Below are 14,377 nucleotides of genomic sequence, written 5' to 3' on the forward strand. Positions count from 1 at the left end.
GGTCGGCCTCAGGTCACTGCAGTTCTAGTTGATTGGTTGGTTGCTGTTGATTGTTGGATGCATCCTGTTCTTATTTGTCTGGAAGTAGCATCACCGGTGATGTATGAGCCTGGAGGCTCCCGAAGGGACAAAGGTTGATTTGTTTCCAAAAACTAGAAGATAATAAAACACATATATCAAACATTAAGAAGTAGAAACCAAAATGTGCCAAGTCTGCCATTCTTTAAGACATAATCAGAAAGAGTAGCAGATGGCAAGAATAAATTAAATGGAATTAATTACTAATAGTTAAACTATTTGATTACTAAAAGCATATCAATAGATGAAATGAAATATTCAAAATTAAGATATCAAGACACGTGGAGAGTCGAGGTTAGGTATAGAAACAAAAAGAGGTTATGAATGGTACAGTATATCACAAACTATTCACCCCAAGAGAATATTAAAGTCTGGAAATAAATGAAAATGTTATGGGCTCATCTCTTTAAATAAATTAATTTTACCCTCTCCATTATTGTCACTCTCATTGACATGACAGCGCAAAGTATGAGGAGATGGACAACCATGTTCCGTATTAAAAGACATATCAAGAGAGAATACCTATAGAATATCTAGAAAGAATATATGAAGTACGTTCAGTATGACTTACTCGTAGATGAAAAGAGAGTTGCCCATAGAACGGGCGCCAAACAGGTTTTTAACGGAAAAACAAGTTAAAACGAATACAGAAGATAATTATTAATGAAATATTAAATAAAATAAAGTAAAATAATTATTTAAAAATAAAATAGCAAAAATGTGACGTTTTTAACGTTACAATGTATAATACAATTGATTTAATTTAATTTAAAATAAATATTAAAGGACCAGTAGTTACTTTGCCAAACAAACACTTTGTGTTGCAAATATGCATAGCACGGTATATGCAATCACATTTTGTTACCTATGTATACTCGTGTACTAAATAATTATAATACATATTGAATGCAAAATATTTGTATAACAAATTGTATAGTAGAATACATAACGATATAATGGAATATATGTTTGAATTTGATATCTATTTGATATCATCAAATGAAAATTTGTTTCTGTAGTATAAAGGCTGGAATATGTGGAATATGTGCCTTTGTGTCACACTGATATATCACACTACCACTCATTACACACTATTAATACCAGCCTCATATAGAAGAGATTTTTAAAATTTATGTGAGAATATTGTTTATATATACAAATGTTATAACATCACGTCGATAAAGATTAGAATAAATAATATGGTATACTACATACGGTTTTAAATGTAAAAAAATATAAGCCTTAAAGAAAATAGATCTGATACAGATCTTCGAAATTTTTGGTTGTTACAAAGGAAAGCTACATCAGAAACATATAAAAAAAAAAAAAAAAATATATATATATATATATATATATATATATATATATATATATATATATATATATATATGTTACAGTTCAAGTTGATTATCCAGTTGGAGTTGACTCCAACTAGTTGGAGTCAACTCTAACGGCTGGTTTCAGTAAAAGTTGATTATAAATATAAAATGAAGATTTATATTCAACATTTACTAGTAAAGTAGACTCCAACTAGGAAAAGTATACTCTTCCCAATGCCATTTAGTAAAAGTAGATTCTGATTCACACAAACAGCCGATTATAGAAATTAAATGTTACTGAATATGTTCAAATTAGTCTAGGCTGTATCGTCGCACCCGTTAGGTAAATTACTCCGATTCGAATTTTTTGCACAAACTTACTCAAAAAGAGGTCCTTATAACAAATCTACTGGGTGCCAGGCAGTACCTTGATCGATAAATTGTTTAAACAATTCTTTTTAGACAAATTCACAAAATAATTTTTTCACTTCGAACATTTTTTTTTTTTTTTGATCATTTGGGTTATTCTGAGCAAAAAAAGGTATTTTGTGATTTTTCTCTAAAATTGATTGTTGTCGAGTTATACGCGATTTAAAATTTAAAAAATGCGAAAATATCCATTTTCAAGGTTAAAATAACTCGGTTAAAATTAATTATTATAAAAGTCATAAAGTGAGCAAATCTAACTTTATAGCCCCCTCTACAAGATCCAGCAGAAATTTTTGTCACTATTTTATTACTAAGCTTTATCTTTAATTATTAACAATGAGCGCTAAGTGCGTATTAGGCGGCCGTCAATGGTGAGTGCTAAAGAGATGCACCATTCCAGCCGTCCAATGGCGAATCTCACTCGCACACATTGACGGCCGCCCTCAATACAAGGTTAGCGCTCATTGTTGATAATTAAAAATAATATCTTATTAATGAAATAATGACAAAAAATTTTTCAGGATCTTATAGAGGTAGCTTTAATCTTTGATTTTTTTTAGTTTCTCACTTTCATAATATATAATATCGTATGGCATTTTTGCCTTTCGGACAGTTCCGGCGCCAATTACATCTTTAACCCTGTTTCAAGTAACTAGTGTCGATGTACACTAGCCCAGGGGGACCGACGGCTTAACGTGCTCTCCGAGGCACGGTGAGACGGCTCGTGTCATTATTGGAAATGAAAATGGTTTGTCTTTAGCAGGACTCGAACCCACGTGCACTGGCGTATGAGGCCAGCGATTATGCCGTTACTCCACGGCCGCTCGCTCGACTTTCACAATAATTATCTTTAACCGAGTTATTTAACCTCGAAAATGGTTATTTTGGCGTTTTTCGAATTTTAAGTAGCTAATAACTCGACAACAGTCAATTTTAGAGAAAAAAGGCCCAACGGATCTAAAAAAAAATTGTACGAAGTGAAAAAATTACACACACCGGCAAAATTAGCCGAACACCTTAAAAATGGGACATGTTTGATGTCTCGAATTTCCTAAACCTGTTGTCCGATTTAAGTGATTCTTTTAGTAAGTTATAGCCTTAATAATTAAGAATATCGGTGTAATAATATTGTTGCTAGACAGGTACATGTCATTTTATACCGGGTGTTGCAATCATACTGTCTTTTTTTCTTAAAGTTCGGTACACCCTGTGGAATATATAGTACCCTAGTATATATAATATTTTAAAATTAAAACTCGATTGTAGGCTTTCTTAACATTTTCTTTTTTGATTCATTTGCTTACGTTGGAAAATAAAAAAGTTATGTGCTTTAACAACTAGCCATGTTTTTATCAATAAATCCTCATAGTAGGGGAGGAAAGTATGCTAAATTTTCAGTTTGTACAGATGTCTCATATTTAAGATTTTAAAGTAACCCCCCAGGTGCCATTCTGTAGATTTTTGAAAAATATTGAATGGGTGTATTTTGCAGTTTTACGATCTGCTGTTCATTTCGCGAAATATCGCAGGGTTCGTATTTAAAATTTTTAATTTACCCCCTCCCCTCTCCGTGGTTTGTCACGAACACCCACGGAGGTGGGGTGGGGGATTTAATTTAAAATTCCAAATAGGAGCCCCCAATTTTTATTGCAGATTTGGATTCTTCACGTAAAAATAAGCAACTTTTATTCGACACATGTTTTCTAATTATGGATAGATAGAGCTATAATCGGAGAAAAATGATTGTTTCAAATGGAAAATTAAATTAAAAAATGAAAAGTCCCCCACTTTATGGAAAATTTAGCTTAACCTTTTTCTGATTTTAGCACATACTCTTCACAATCCAATAGGTTCCCATAAAGCTCGAGTAACTGCAAATTTAGTATACTTTCCTCCCCTACTATGAGGATTTATTGATGAAAAACATGGATAGTTGTTAACGCACATAACTTTTTTATTATCACACATATGTAAATGAATCAAAAAGAAAAATGTTAAGAAAGCCTGAATCTACAATCGAGTGTTAATTTTAATATTTTACATGTGCTAGAATATTCCACAGGGTGTTCCAAACTTGAAGAAAAAACACAGCATGATTTGTACACCCGGTATAAAATGATATTTACCTGACTAGCAACAATATTATTACAACGATATTCTTAAATAATAAGGCTATAACATACTAAAAGAATCATCCAAATCGGATCAGTGGTTTAGGAAACTCGAGACATCAAACATGTCCCATTTTTAAGGTGTTCGGCTAATTTTGCCGGTGTGTGTATTTTTGCGAATTTGTTTAAAATCTTTGTTTATCGCCAAACGTCACTAAAATCATTCATTATTGTACTCATTTGCCCTCATTTTCGACAGTAAAATAACACTTTGTTGTATTGAAAGAAGAATGTTACTTTACCTGCCGCGATAATTAATCAAATTAATCGAGATTGAATGTAAGTGGCCAATGGCAGCAATCGATTCTTTATTTGAGTGAAATTAAAATTTATTTACTTTAATTATTAAAAATATTTACAAAATTTACCTTATTATTGATAAAATTTATGTCAAAAGTAAAATTCTGTAGTGTTTCGCAATTATATTCATACAAAATAAATCAAAACTTTACAGATTTAGTAATTAGGTAGGTACAGTCGGAAAAATGAAAGAATACCCATGAACGAACATATAAAACACGCTGTATTTTCCTGTCACCGTGTCACAAAGAAAATTGTTCAGTGCAAGTACATGTAACAATAATTATTACATATACTTGCGCTGGCCAATTTTTTGTGTGACACGGTGACAGGAAAATACAGCGTGTTTTATATGTTCGTTCATGGGTATTCTTTAATTTTTCCTACTGTATACAATATTGATAAAACTATCGATTAAACATCAAAACCGGCCATCATGCAAAAGGCATCTGTGATTACTGCCATTACTGTCATACGAATTTTTTATTTCGTCTAAAATTAAAAAAATTTCCGCAAAGTTGTAAGTAAGTGTTAATGTTTTTTATGATTGACGATACAATTTTGTACGCACCACCTCAATACTCTTTATCGAACGCGTCTGTTCCTCTGCTCGTAATATCAGACTCGTTCGATAAAGTGTCACTTTACTGACTGACTTTACTGAAATTGGTTAAACAATTTTTCGACCGCGGTACCGCGTGACACCCTGTGTATTTGTTATAAGGATTGTTATACGGATGTATTTCTTTGAGTAAGTTTGTGCAAAAAATCGAATCAGAATAATTTACCTAACGGGGGCGACGTTACAGACTATACTAATAAGTAGTTGAAACGGTCAAAACAAAGAAACCTACACTCACTAAAAATGCACTTAAGATTCTCGTATAATCAACATTTACTGAATCGATCCAGGAAGAGTCAACTCCAACTAGTAAAAGTTGATTTAAATTTTTAAAATCAACTCCAACTGAGAACCAACTTGAACTGTAACATATACAATAACAAAATGTGCAAAAAGATCTGTTTGTATATTTCGATAGCGCAGAGGACAGGAAACGATTTTATTAAATCGTGTCCGTTACGGCCATCAAAAGAGATGGCGCCTCTGTAAGCTGCCACTGAAGTGGCGAAGATTTTGAAGACATTACTTGGCTTTCCGAGTTTTAATTTGTATCAGCCCGAGTTGACTGACGAAGCAGGGATGCTGAAATATCGATATATCACTATATTGATACCTATTCCAACGTTGGAAGGTTTGACTAATTTTTGCTTCAATGCCATATATAATGGCTTTTAATTCATTCATTTGTACCTTAGTACAAATGTGCACATAAAAAAAAGTTACAGCCCTTAGAAGTTACAAAATGAAAGTTGAATTTTTTTCAATATATCGAAAACTATTAGAGATGTTGTATTGAAAACGGACATGCGGCATTCTTATGGCAGGAACATCTTAAAAAAACAGTGAAATTTGTACACCCCACAAAAATTTTATGGGATATTAAACCCACCCCACCCCGCCCCAAACTTTTGCGTACGTTCCAATTAAGTTATTATTGTGGTACCATTAGTTAAACCAGTGGCGTAGCGTAGTAGGGGCGACAGGGGCTGTCCGCTCCGGGCGGTACTTTTTAGGGGGCGGCAAAATTTAACAATAAATAATAAAAATATTTTGTAAATATTTGAACCATTTTATATTTTTATCGCATCTACAAATTTGGACCTATTGAAAGAAGCACGAAATTTTTCATTACTTATTTTGTGACGAATTCGGGGAATTCCTTTTCTTTGAATGATATTTTGTAGCGACTGGCAACAACGTCTATACTGTCTTGTGGAAATTCCCCGTTTATGACTAACAGTCAGCACAGCTTTTTTCGGCACTTTAGAACGTTGCTATTCTTTTTTTTTCCTTATCGACACATCGTTGGAAGTTCTGATAGCAGCTGCAGGCAAAAGGGGGATTCAAGACACACGGTGGAGTGCAAGAGGCGATGCCATAAATGTGACATGGCATCATTACAAAGACATTCTCGTCACTTTGGAAAAACTGACAGAGGCAGGTGAAAGCTTAAACACTAAGACAGATGCAGGTGCTTTACTAGTTTCGATGCAGTCATTTTCCTTTCTTTGTTTTTTGGGCCTGTGGTAACCTGTGCTACATGAAGTGAATGATGCACAAAACAAGGGGACAAAATGATCACAAAATGATCACAAAATGATACAAACAAGGGGACTTGACATAAGATTGTAGGCTCAAAAAGTAAATGCTTTGCAGATGATATTGACAGAGAAAACAGAGGAATGGGCAAATGGCGCTGTAGGTTATGCAAAAATATTTGTGAAGAACTTGGAATTTCCATAAAACCTCGGAGGCGCATAACAAGAAAACATATTTTTAATGACGGAACTAGAGGTGCTAACTTATCTTGTGAAAATGAGTTAAGACGAAAGCTGTTTTCTTCGTTAGATAGAGTTATTGTAGAAATTTGTGAGTGTTCTCAACAGCTACATAATTCAACGGATAAGTTTGTTTATCTAACGCCGGCTATATTATTAGACAACACTGAATGTAATCTAGACCTAGACTATGCATCTGACGAAATTGACGAGCAGGGTTTCAAGCTGAAAAAACTTCGACTGCTGACTTTCGTTGCTGCTACAGGTAACGAAATTGATTGATGCAGACTCACTTGAATTATTTTAATTTATTGTTAAATCGAAACTGGAAGATACTCTGCCCAATATTTTAATTTTATTTATTTAACATGCTCTACAGACCTTGGAGGCCTAGGGCTTTACAACTTAACAATAACAATTTTACATAATACAAATAACAATATATACTAATGTCTTATATTTATTACATAATTTGATTTAATGACTATGTAAAAATTGCTGCAGTATGTTTCTCCACTGTATCCTGTTTTTCGCTTTCTCTTTCCAGTCTGTAATTTCCATCGATCCTATATCTTCTTGAAACTTTTCGTGCCATCTTTTTCTTGGTCTACCTCGTCTCCTTGTCCCAACTGGTTTTCTTAATAGTATCTTCTTTGGCATTCTTGACCTATCCATCCTCTCGACATGACCTGCCCACCTGATTCTTTGTGCCTTTGTGTATCTTGTTATAGTTGGTTCCTTGTAAAGCATCCTTAATTCTTCATTAGTTCTTCTTTGCCAACCATCTGCCGTATTTTTTCCCCCGAAAATAGTCCTCAGTACCTTGCGTTCCCATCTCTCTATCATTTCTTCTTCTGTTTTGTTTAGTACCCATGTTTCACATCCGTAGGTGACTGTTGCTCTTATTACAGTTTGGTATATTCTAATTTTCGTCTTTCTTGATACGTAATTTGACTTTAATAATTTTTTTAAACTGCCGACCTTTCGGTTACCTTTAGCTATCCTGTGCTTTAGTTCGTTTTGCTCGTGTCCTTTTTCATCTATAATGGCACCTAGATATGTAAAGTGATTTACTCGTTTAAATTTATATTCTTTTCCATCGAACGCTGTTAACTTTAGCATATCTACAGGTTCTCTTTCTGTGTTGCCTAGCACCATATACTTCGTCTTTTCTTCATTTATTTCTAGGCCGAATTTTTTTGCCTCTCTGACTAATCTTCTCATGATTTTCTTTAATTCGGTATTAGTTTTTGCTAGCAGTGTAAGGTCGTCGGCGTAGGCCATGCATTGATGTTCGTTACGGTAGATCGTTTCTTGTGTTTCTATTCTGCTGTTCCTTACAATTGTTTCCAAAACTAGGTTAAATAACACAGTTGATAGAGGGTCACCTTGTCTAAGTCCTTTTTTGACTATAAACTCTTCCGATTTGTGACTGTTCCACACTATTTCGTTAGATGTCATATTTAAGGTAATTCTTATTAACTTGATTAGCTTTTCTGGTATTTCCATTTGCCGTAGGGCTTCATACATTTTTTTCCTATTAATTTTGTCATAGGCCTGCTTAAAATCTATGAATAGTGCATATAAAACCATTTTATGTTCGTAGCAGCTTGTTTGGATTTCTTTTATGTTAAATATTTGCTCTGTCGTCGATCTATTGTTTCTAAAGCCTGCTTGGTATTCTCCTATTAGTTTCTCTGCGTATACCTCTAATCTTTCTCTTACAATCCTAGCAAATATCTTATAGCACACGTCCAGCAAAGCAATACCCCTGTAATTCTGCAACATCGTTGCATCCCCTTTTTTTTGTAATGGGATTATCCAGGCTTTGGCCCACTCTTCAGGCATCTTTTCTTCTTTCCATGTAAGTTCTATCAGTTCATACACCTTTTCCAGTAGTTTTCTTCCCCCTGCTTTCAGCATTTCTGCACTTATTTCGTTTGGCCCTGGACTTTTATTGTTTTTCAATTTGCTTACAACTCTTTGCACTTCGTCTTTGGATGGTTCGGCTATTCTTATATCTGCACCCTCTGTTCTGTCTTCGTCCTCTCCCTGATCTTCATCATCACTGTTTAGTAACGTTTCGAAATACATTTTCCATTCTTTCATAACTTTTCCCGGCTCACTTACTAGCTCTCCTTCTCTGGTCTTTATGTAGCTTGTTTTGCTTTGGTAACCTTTTTCTACTTTTTTTACCTCTTGATAAAATGATCTTATTTCATTGTTTTTAAATTTTTCTTCTATCTCCTGCAACTTTTTTTCATTGGATTCTCTCTTTTTCTTCCTGCAACTTTTCTTTAACTGTTTTCGTACGTGGTTATACTCTTCTCTGTTTTTGTCGTTAGGGTTGGTCAACATACGTATTCTTAACTTTTTCTTCTCTTCTGACAGCTCTGCACACTCCCTATCAAACCACTCCTTAGTTCTTGTCTGTTTTTTAATTCTGGGTATCAATTTTCTGCTTACTTCTTTTGTAATGTGTTTTATTTGTTCCCATCTTTCTTCTACATCTGTGGCTTCATTCTTTGTTTCCAAAAACATTTTTTCTATTTCTTCTTGATACTTTTGCCTGGTTGTTTCTTTTTTCAGTTCAGCTACTTCGTATGATTTTGTTCTTTTTGCATCCTTTTTTACAACTATTTTTTCTTCTACTTTACTTTTACATTCAATTTTTACTAAAAAATGGTCTGAACTGCAGTCTGCTCCTCTCATACTTCTGACATTTGTAATAAATTCCGCGTGTCGTTTTTCTATCATTACATGATCAATTTGGTTAACGGTTTTTCCGTCCGGAGATGTCCACGTACCCTTATGTATCTCTTTCCGCTGTAGCTGTGTACTTCTTACCACCATATTTTTTTCCATTGCAAAACTTATCAGTCTATGTCCGTTGTCATTTGACTCGTCGTGTTTGCTATGCTTTCCTACTGTATTTCTGTAGATTGCCTCTTTCCCCACTTTTGCATTTACATCTCCCATTATAATTTTGACGTCATGTTTCGGTATCTTTTCATATTCCATCTCCATTTTTTCATAATATATGTCTTTTATCTCTTCATCTTTTTCTTCGGTAGGGGCGTGTACATTTAAAATGCTTATATTTCTTTTTTCCCCTTTTATTCGTATATAACACATCCTCTCCGATATGGGATTAAAACTCATAATCTTTTCTTTTAGACCTTTTCTTATAATAAAACCTGTTCCCAACATCCTATTTGCTCCTCCACTTTTGAAAAAAACCACATTTTCTAATTCCGATATTTCTGACCTCAATTGTTTTGTTTCTTGTACCGCTACAATATCCAATTTATATCTCCCTACTTCTTTTACTAATTCCTTCATGGCTCCTTCCTCATAGGTGCCGCGTACATTCCATGTTGCCATTCTTATTTTCTCTTTTTTCCCTTTTTCCACTCTTCTTTTTTCTTCACCCATTTCTTTACCTTTTTCATCATTCTCTACGTAGTCAGACTTTTGATCTCTTGGCTTTTCTGACTTATGGTTTTGTTTTGCCTCGTTATCTTGTTTATACTTCGTATTATCATTTTCCAATCTCATGTACTTGTCCGTTGCTTGAGTCGTTATACTTTTTGTAGTCGTTTCTGCATTCCTTTTTAGTTTTTTGGGAGTCCTCTCTGGCTGTTCTGTGTGCTCTCTGTCAGTTTACCATTATCCTTATCCCATTTCATATCTTTTCCATTAATATTTAGCTTCATATACCCTATTTTTGTTGTATTACCCTTATCTTTTTCCTCCTTCGCTATTTTCCTAATTATAGCCTGTATCTCTCTTTCCATTTTTGTCATGTCAGACTCTATATATACTCCTTGTCCTGTTATGTTTCTAAGTTTACTTTTGTTCCTTAATACCGAGATTTTATCCGTCATATTTTCCATTTCTGCCAGAAATGATTTATCACCAATTTTATTTCCTTCCCTCAGTTTAACCTTTATTTGCAGATTTGCTTCAATAAACTGTTCTAGTTTTTGTTTAGTAGACCTGTTATCATTGCTATCGAGAGTTAATCCTTTAATTATTATGTTCTTTTTTCTTTTATCCTTCTCAATTCGTTCTATTCTGTCATTTGCTTCATTGAGTCGTTTTTCTAACTCCTTATTCTTCTTCTCCAGCTGTCTGACGCAATCCAAGGTTTCTTGTTGCTCTCTGCGCAAGTTTTTTAGTTCAATCATCATATCTTCATTTCTTGACATAATTGTCTGCATCATTTGTATCATCTGTTCATTTTGGTTATCACTCTTAGTCGGAGTTCTCCTCGTTACCTTGCTTTTTCTGAATAAATCTTCCGCATCGTACCCATCCCTACTTCTCTTATTCCCGTTCTCTTCGCTGCTGCTTTCATACTCCACTCTTGCCGGTTGCATCTTGTAGATGCATTGATCGCATCTACAAATTTGGACCTATTGAAAGAAGCACGAAATTTTTCATTACTTATTTTGTGACGAATTCGGGGAATTCCTTTTCTTTGAATGATATTTTGTAGCGACTGGCAACAACGTCTATACTGTCTTGTGGAAATTCCCCGTTTATGACTAACAGTCAGCACAGCTTTTTTCGGCACTTTAGAACGTTGCTATTCTTTTTTTTTCCTTATCGACACATCGTTGGAAGTTCTGATAGCAGCTGCAGGCAAAAGGGGGATTCAAGACACACGGTGGAGTGCAAGAGGCGATGCCATAAATGTGACATGGCATCATTACAAAGACATTCTCGTCACTTTGGAAAAACTGACAGAGGCAGGTGAAAGCTTAAACACTAAGACAGATGCAGGTGCTTTACTAGTTTCGATGCAGTCATTTTCCTTTCTTTGTTTTTTGGGCCTGTGGTAACCTGTGCTACATGAAGTGAATGATGCACAAAACAAGGGGACAAAATGATCACAAAATGATCACAAAATGATACAAACAAGGGGACTTGACATAAGATTGTAGGCTCAAAAAGTAAATGCTTTGCAGATGATATTGACAGAGAAAACAGAGGAATGGGCAAATGGCGCTGTAGGTTATGCAAAAATATTTGTGAAGAACTTGGAATTTCCATAAAACCTCGGAGGCGCATAACAAGAAAACATATTTTTAATGACGGAACTAGAGGTGCTAACTTATCTTGTGAAAATGAGTTAAGACGAAAGCTGTTTTCTTCGTTAGATAGAGTTATTGTAGAAATTTGTGAGTGTTCTCAACAGCTACATAATTCAACGGATAAGTTTGTTTATCTAACGCCGGCTATATTATTAGACAACACTGAATGTAATCTAGACCTAGACTATGCATCTGACGAAATTGACGAGCAGGGTTTCAAGCTGAAAAAACTTCGACTGCTGACTTTCGTTGCTGCTACAGGTAACGAAATTGATTGATGCAGACTCACTTGAATTATTTTAATTTATTGTTAAATCGAAACTGGAAGATACTCTGCCCAATATTTTAATAATGTTCCGAATATTTTTCACAGTTGCTATAAGCAATGCCAGCTGTGAGATGAGTTTTTCAAAATTGAAATTGATTAAAAATTATTTAATGAGACAATGAGTACTCTAAGACTAACTAATTTTGCTAATTTGTCTATTGAACAAGAAGTGTGTGATCCGATAGACATTGACGGTGCAATATTGACGATAGACTTTGCTCTTAAAAAATTCTAACGTTTTGTTTTTAATTCTAACAAATACTCATATTACTTTCAATAAAAATAAAAATATAACACTATTGTATCGTTCTAATTCTAATTAAAAATTGATTTTATTTAATTTTGTCGATCGCCAAGGTGTAGTAATAGGTACCTAAGTTATATCAGTGTATCTAATTGGTTAAAGTAAAATAATTTTTGTATTAATAAACGTGATTGTAAAACTCTTTTATTTAATTCAACATGTATAACGCAAAATAATGATGACTGTTCTCGCCGAAAAGTTCTCTATAATTAATGTATGTAATGTATAGTATACAATAAATTAAAATACCTAAATAAGAGGGCGGCAAAACTGTCTTCCGCCCCGGGCGGCCGACACCCACGCTACGCCACTGAGTTAAACACAATGTTTCCAAAACTTATTTGCCTCTTAGTATTTTTCGATAAGCAAGTTTTATCGAGATGCAGCTTTCGTTTTAATATATTATATTTTTAAAAATCAATTGCTGTTCGTTAGTCTCGCTAAAACTCGAGAATGGCTGGACCGATTTGGCTAATTTTGATGTTGAATTATTTGTGGAAGTTCATGGAAGGTTTATACGGTTTTATATAGTCATTTTAGTAGCCACCAAAATTTTTACATTTATATGTATTAAATGCTCTTTTCACAGTGTTTGTTGCCATACTCCTCCGAAACGACTTGACCGATTTTTATGAAATTTGGCAGGTTTATTCGACCGGATTGAAAATAGGTTGTTATCTATTTTTCATACCCGTATATCACAAGGGGGGTTGCTGATGACGGCATAACTCTCATAATAATGGCGTGAAAATACGAAATTAAGTAGGTAGACTCCTTGCTTTTTTCTCTACCGCAATCGGTGTCTAAAATACAATATCTCATGCTGTAGAAATATTCTGAGGACAGAAGAAGAACGAGCGAGAAATTTCATAGAAGAGAAGTGGAACAATTAAACTTTGGGACTCAACTTTGGGACTCAAATTGGGCAAAATATGAATTTTTTAATTTTGCGAAAATTTCAAAAAATATCTCTAAACGGAACTTTTCTGACGAACCGTAAACAGGAGAAAAATTCTGAGCACACGAAAAGAACAAGCAGCAAATTTTAAAATTGTATTTAATTTTAGTTAATTTTATTTAATTTTATTTGATTTTATTTAATTTTATTTAATTTTATTTAGTTTTATTTAATTTTATTTAATTTAAGTATTTTATTTATTTTCGTTTATTTTATTATATTTCATTTTTTAATTCCATTTATTTATTTTTTATTTTATTTCATTTTATTAAATTTTATTTATTTTTATCTAATTTCATTAATTTTATTTAATTTTATTCAGTTTTATTTATTTTAGTTACTTTTATTCAATTTCATTTAATTTTAATTTACTTCATTTACTTTTTTATTTAATTTTGTTTAGTTTTATTTAATTGTATTTACTGTTATTTAATTTTAGTTTAATTTTATTTTATTTAATCAACACCTATAGAGTTGAAACCACCCCGAACCCAATCATAAATAAAGGGTTGTTTTGAATGTAGATAAAATAAAGCTGTTATATTGATTATAAGATAAACAAATTTAATATTGTAACTGTTGCACTACAAACTTTATTTTGTTACTTCTAACTAAACTTTATTACTTTAAACATCATGTGTAATTAATTATAAATAATAATAAAACCTCATTCACATCCAGCATTTTTTGTTTATTAATTACGAATTCCTTTTGTTTATTTTAAGTTTATTGTGTCGGGTCAGCTAGTGTTTACATAAAAATATTATGGGGGTTTTGTTCCTTTAAACTCTCCAAATGTTTGTGTACGTGCCAATTAAACTAATATTGTGGTACCATTAGTTAAATACAGTGTTTGTAAAACTTTTTTATTTCTTAGTATTTTTTCGCTAAGCCACCTTTTATCGGGATGCGGCTTCTTTTTAGTATGTTTCAAAATATACCTAAAAATTTAAATTATAAATAAATTTTCATATTATTATTAACAGGTCTC

General features: G+C 33.2%; 1 protein-coding gene across 1 annotated transcript in view; it reads left to right on the top strand.

Moving 5' to 3' along the window:
- LOC114340452 (CD166 antigen homolog) overlaps window positions 1-14,377 on the top strand; it is an 827,535-nt gene that overhangs the window by 791,097 nt on the left and 22,061 nt on the right. The gene's annotated exons all lie outside the window — the stretch shown is intronic.

The sequence above is a fragment of the Diabrotica virgifera genome, chromosome 1, assembly GCF_917563875.1.
Source record: "Diabrotica virgifera virgifera chromosome 1, PGI_DIABVI_V3a".
NCBI classification, from domain to species: domain Eukaryota; kingdom Metazoa; phylum Arthropoda; class Insecta; order Coleoptera; family Chrysomelidae; genus Diabrotica; species Diabrotica virgifera.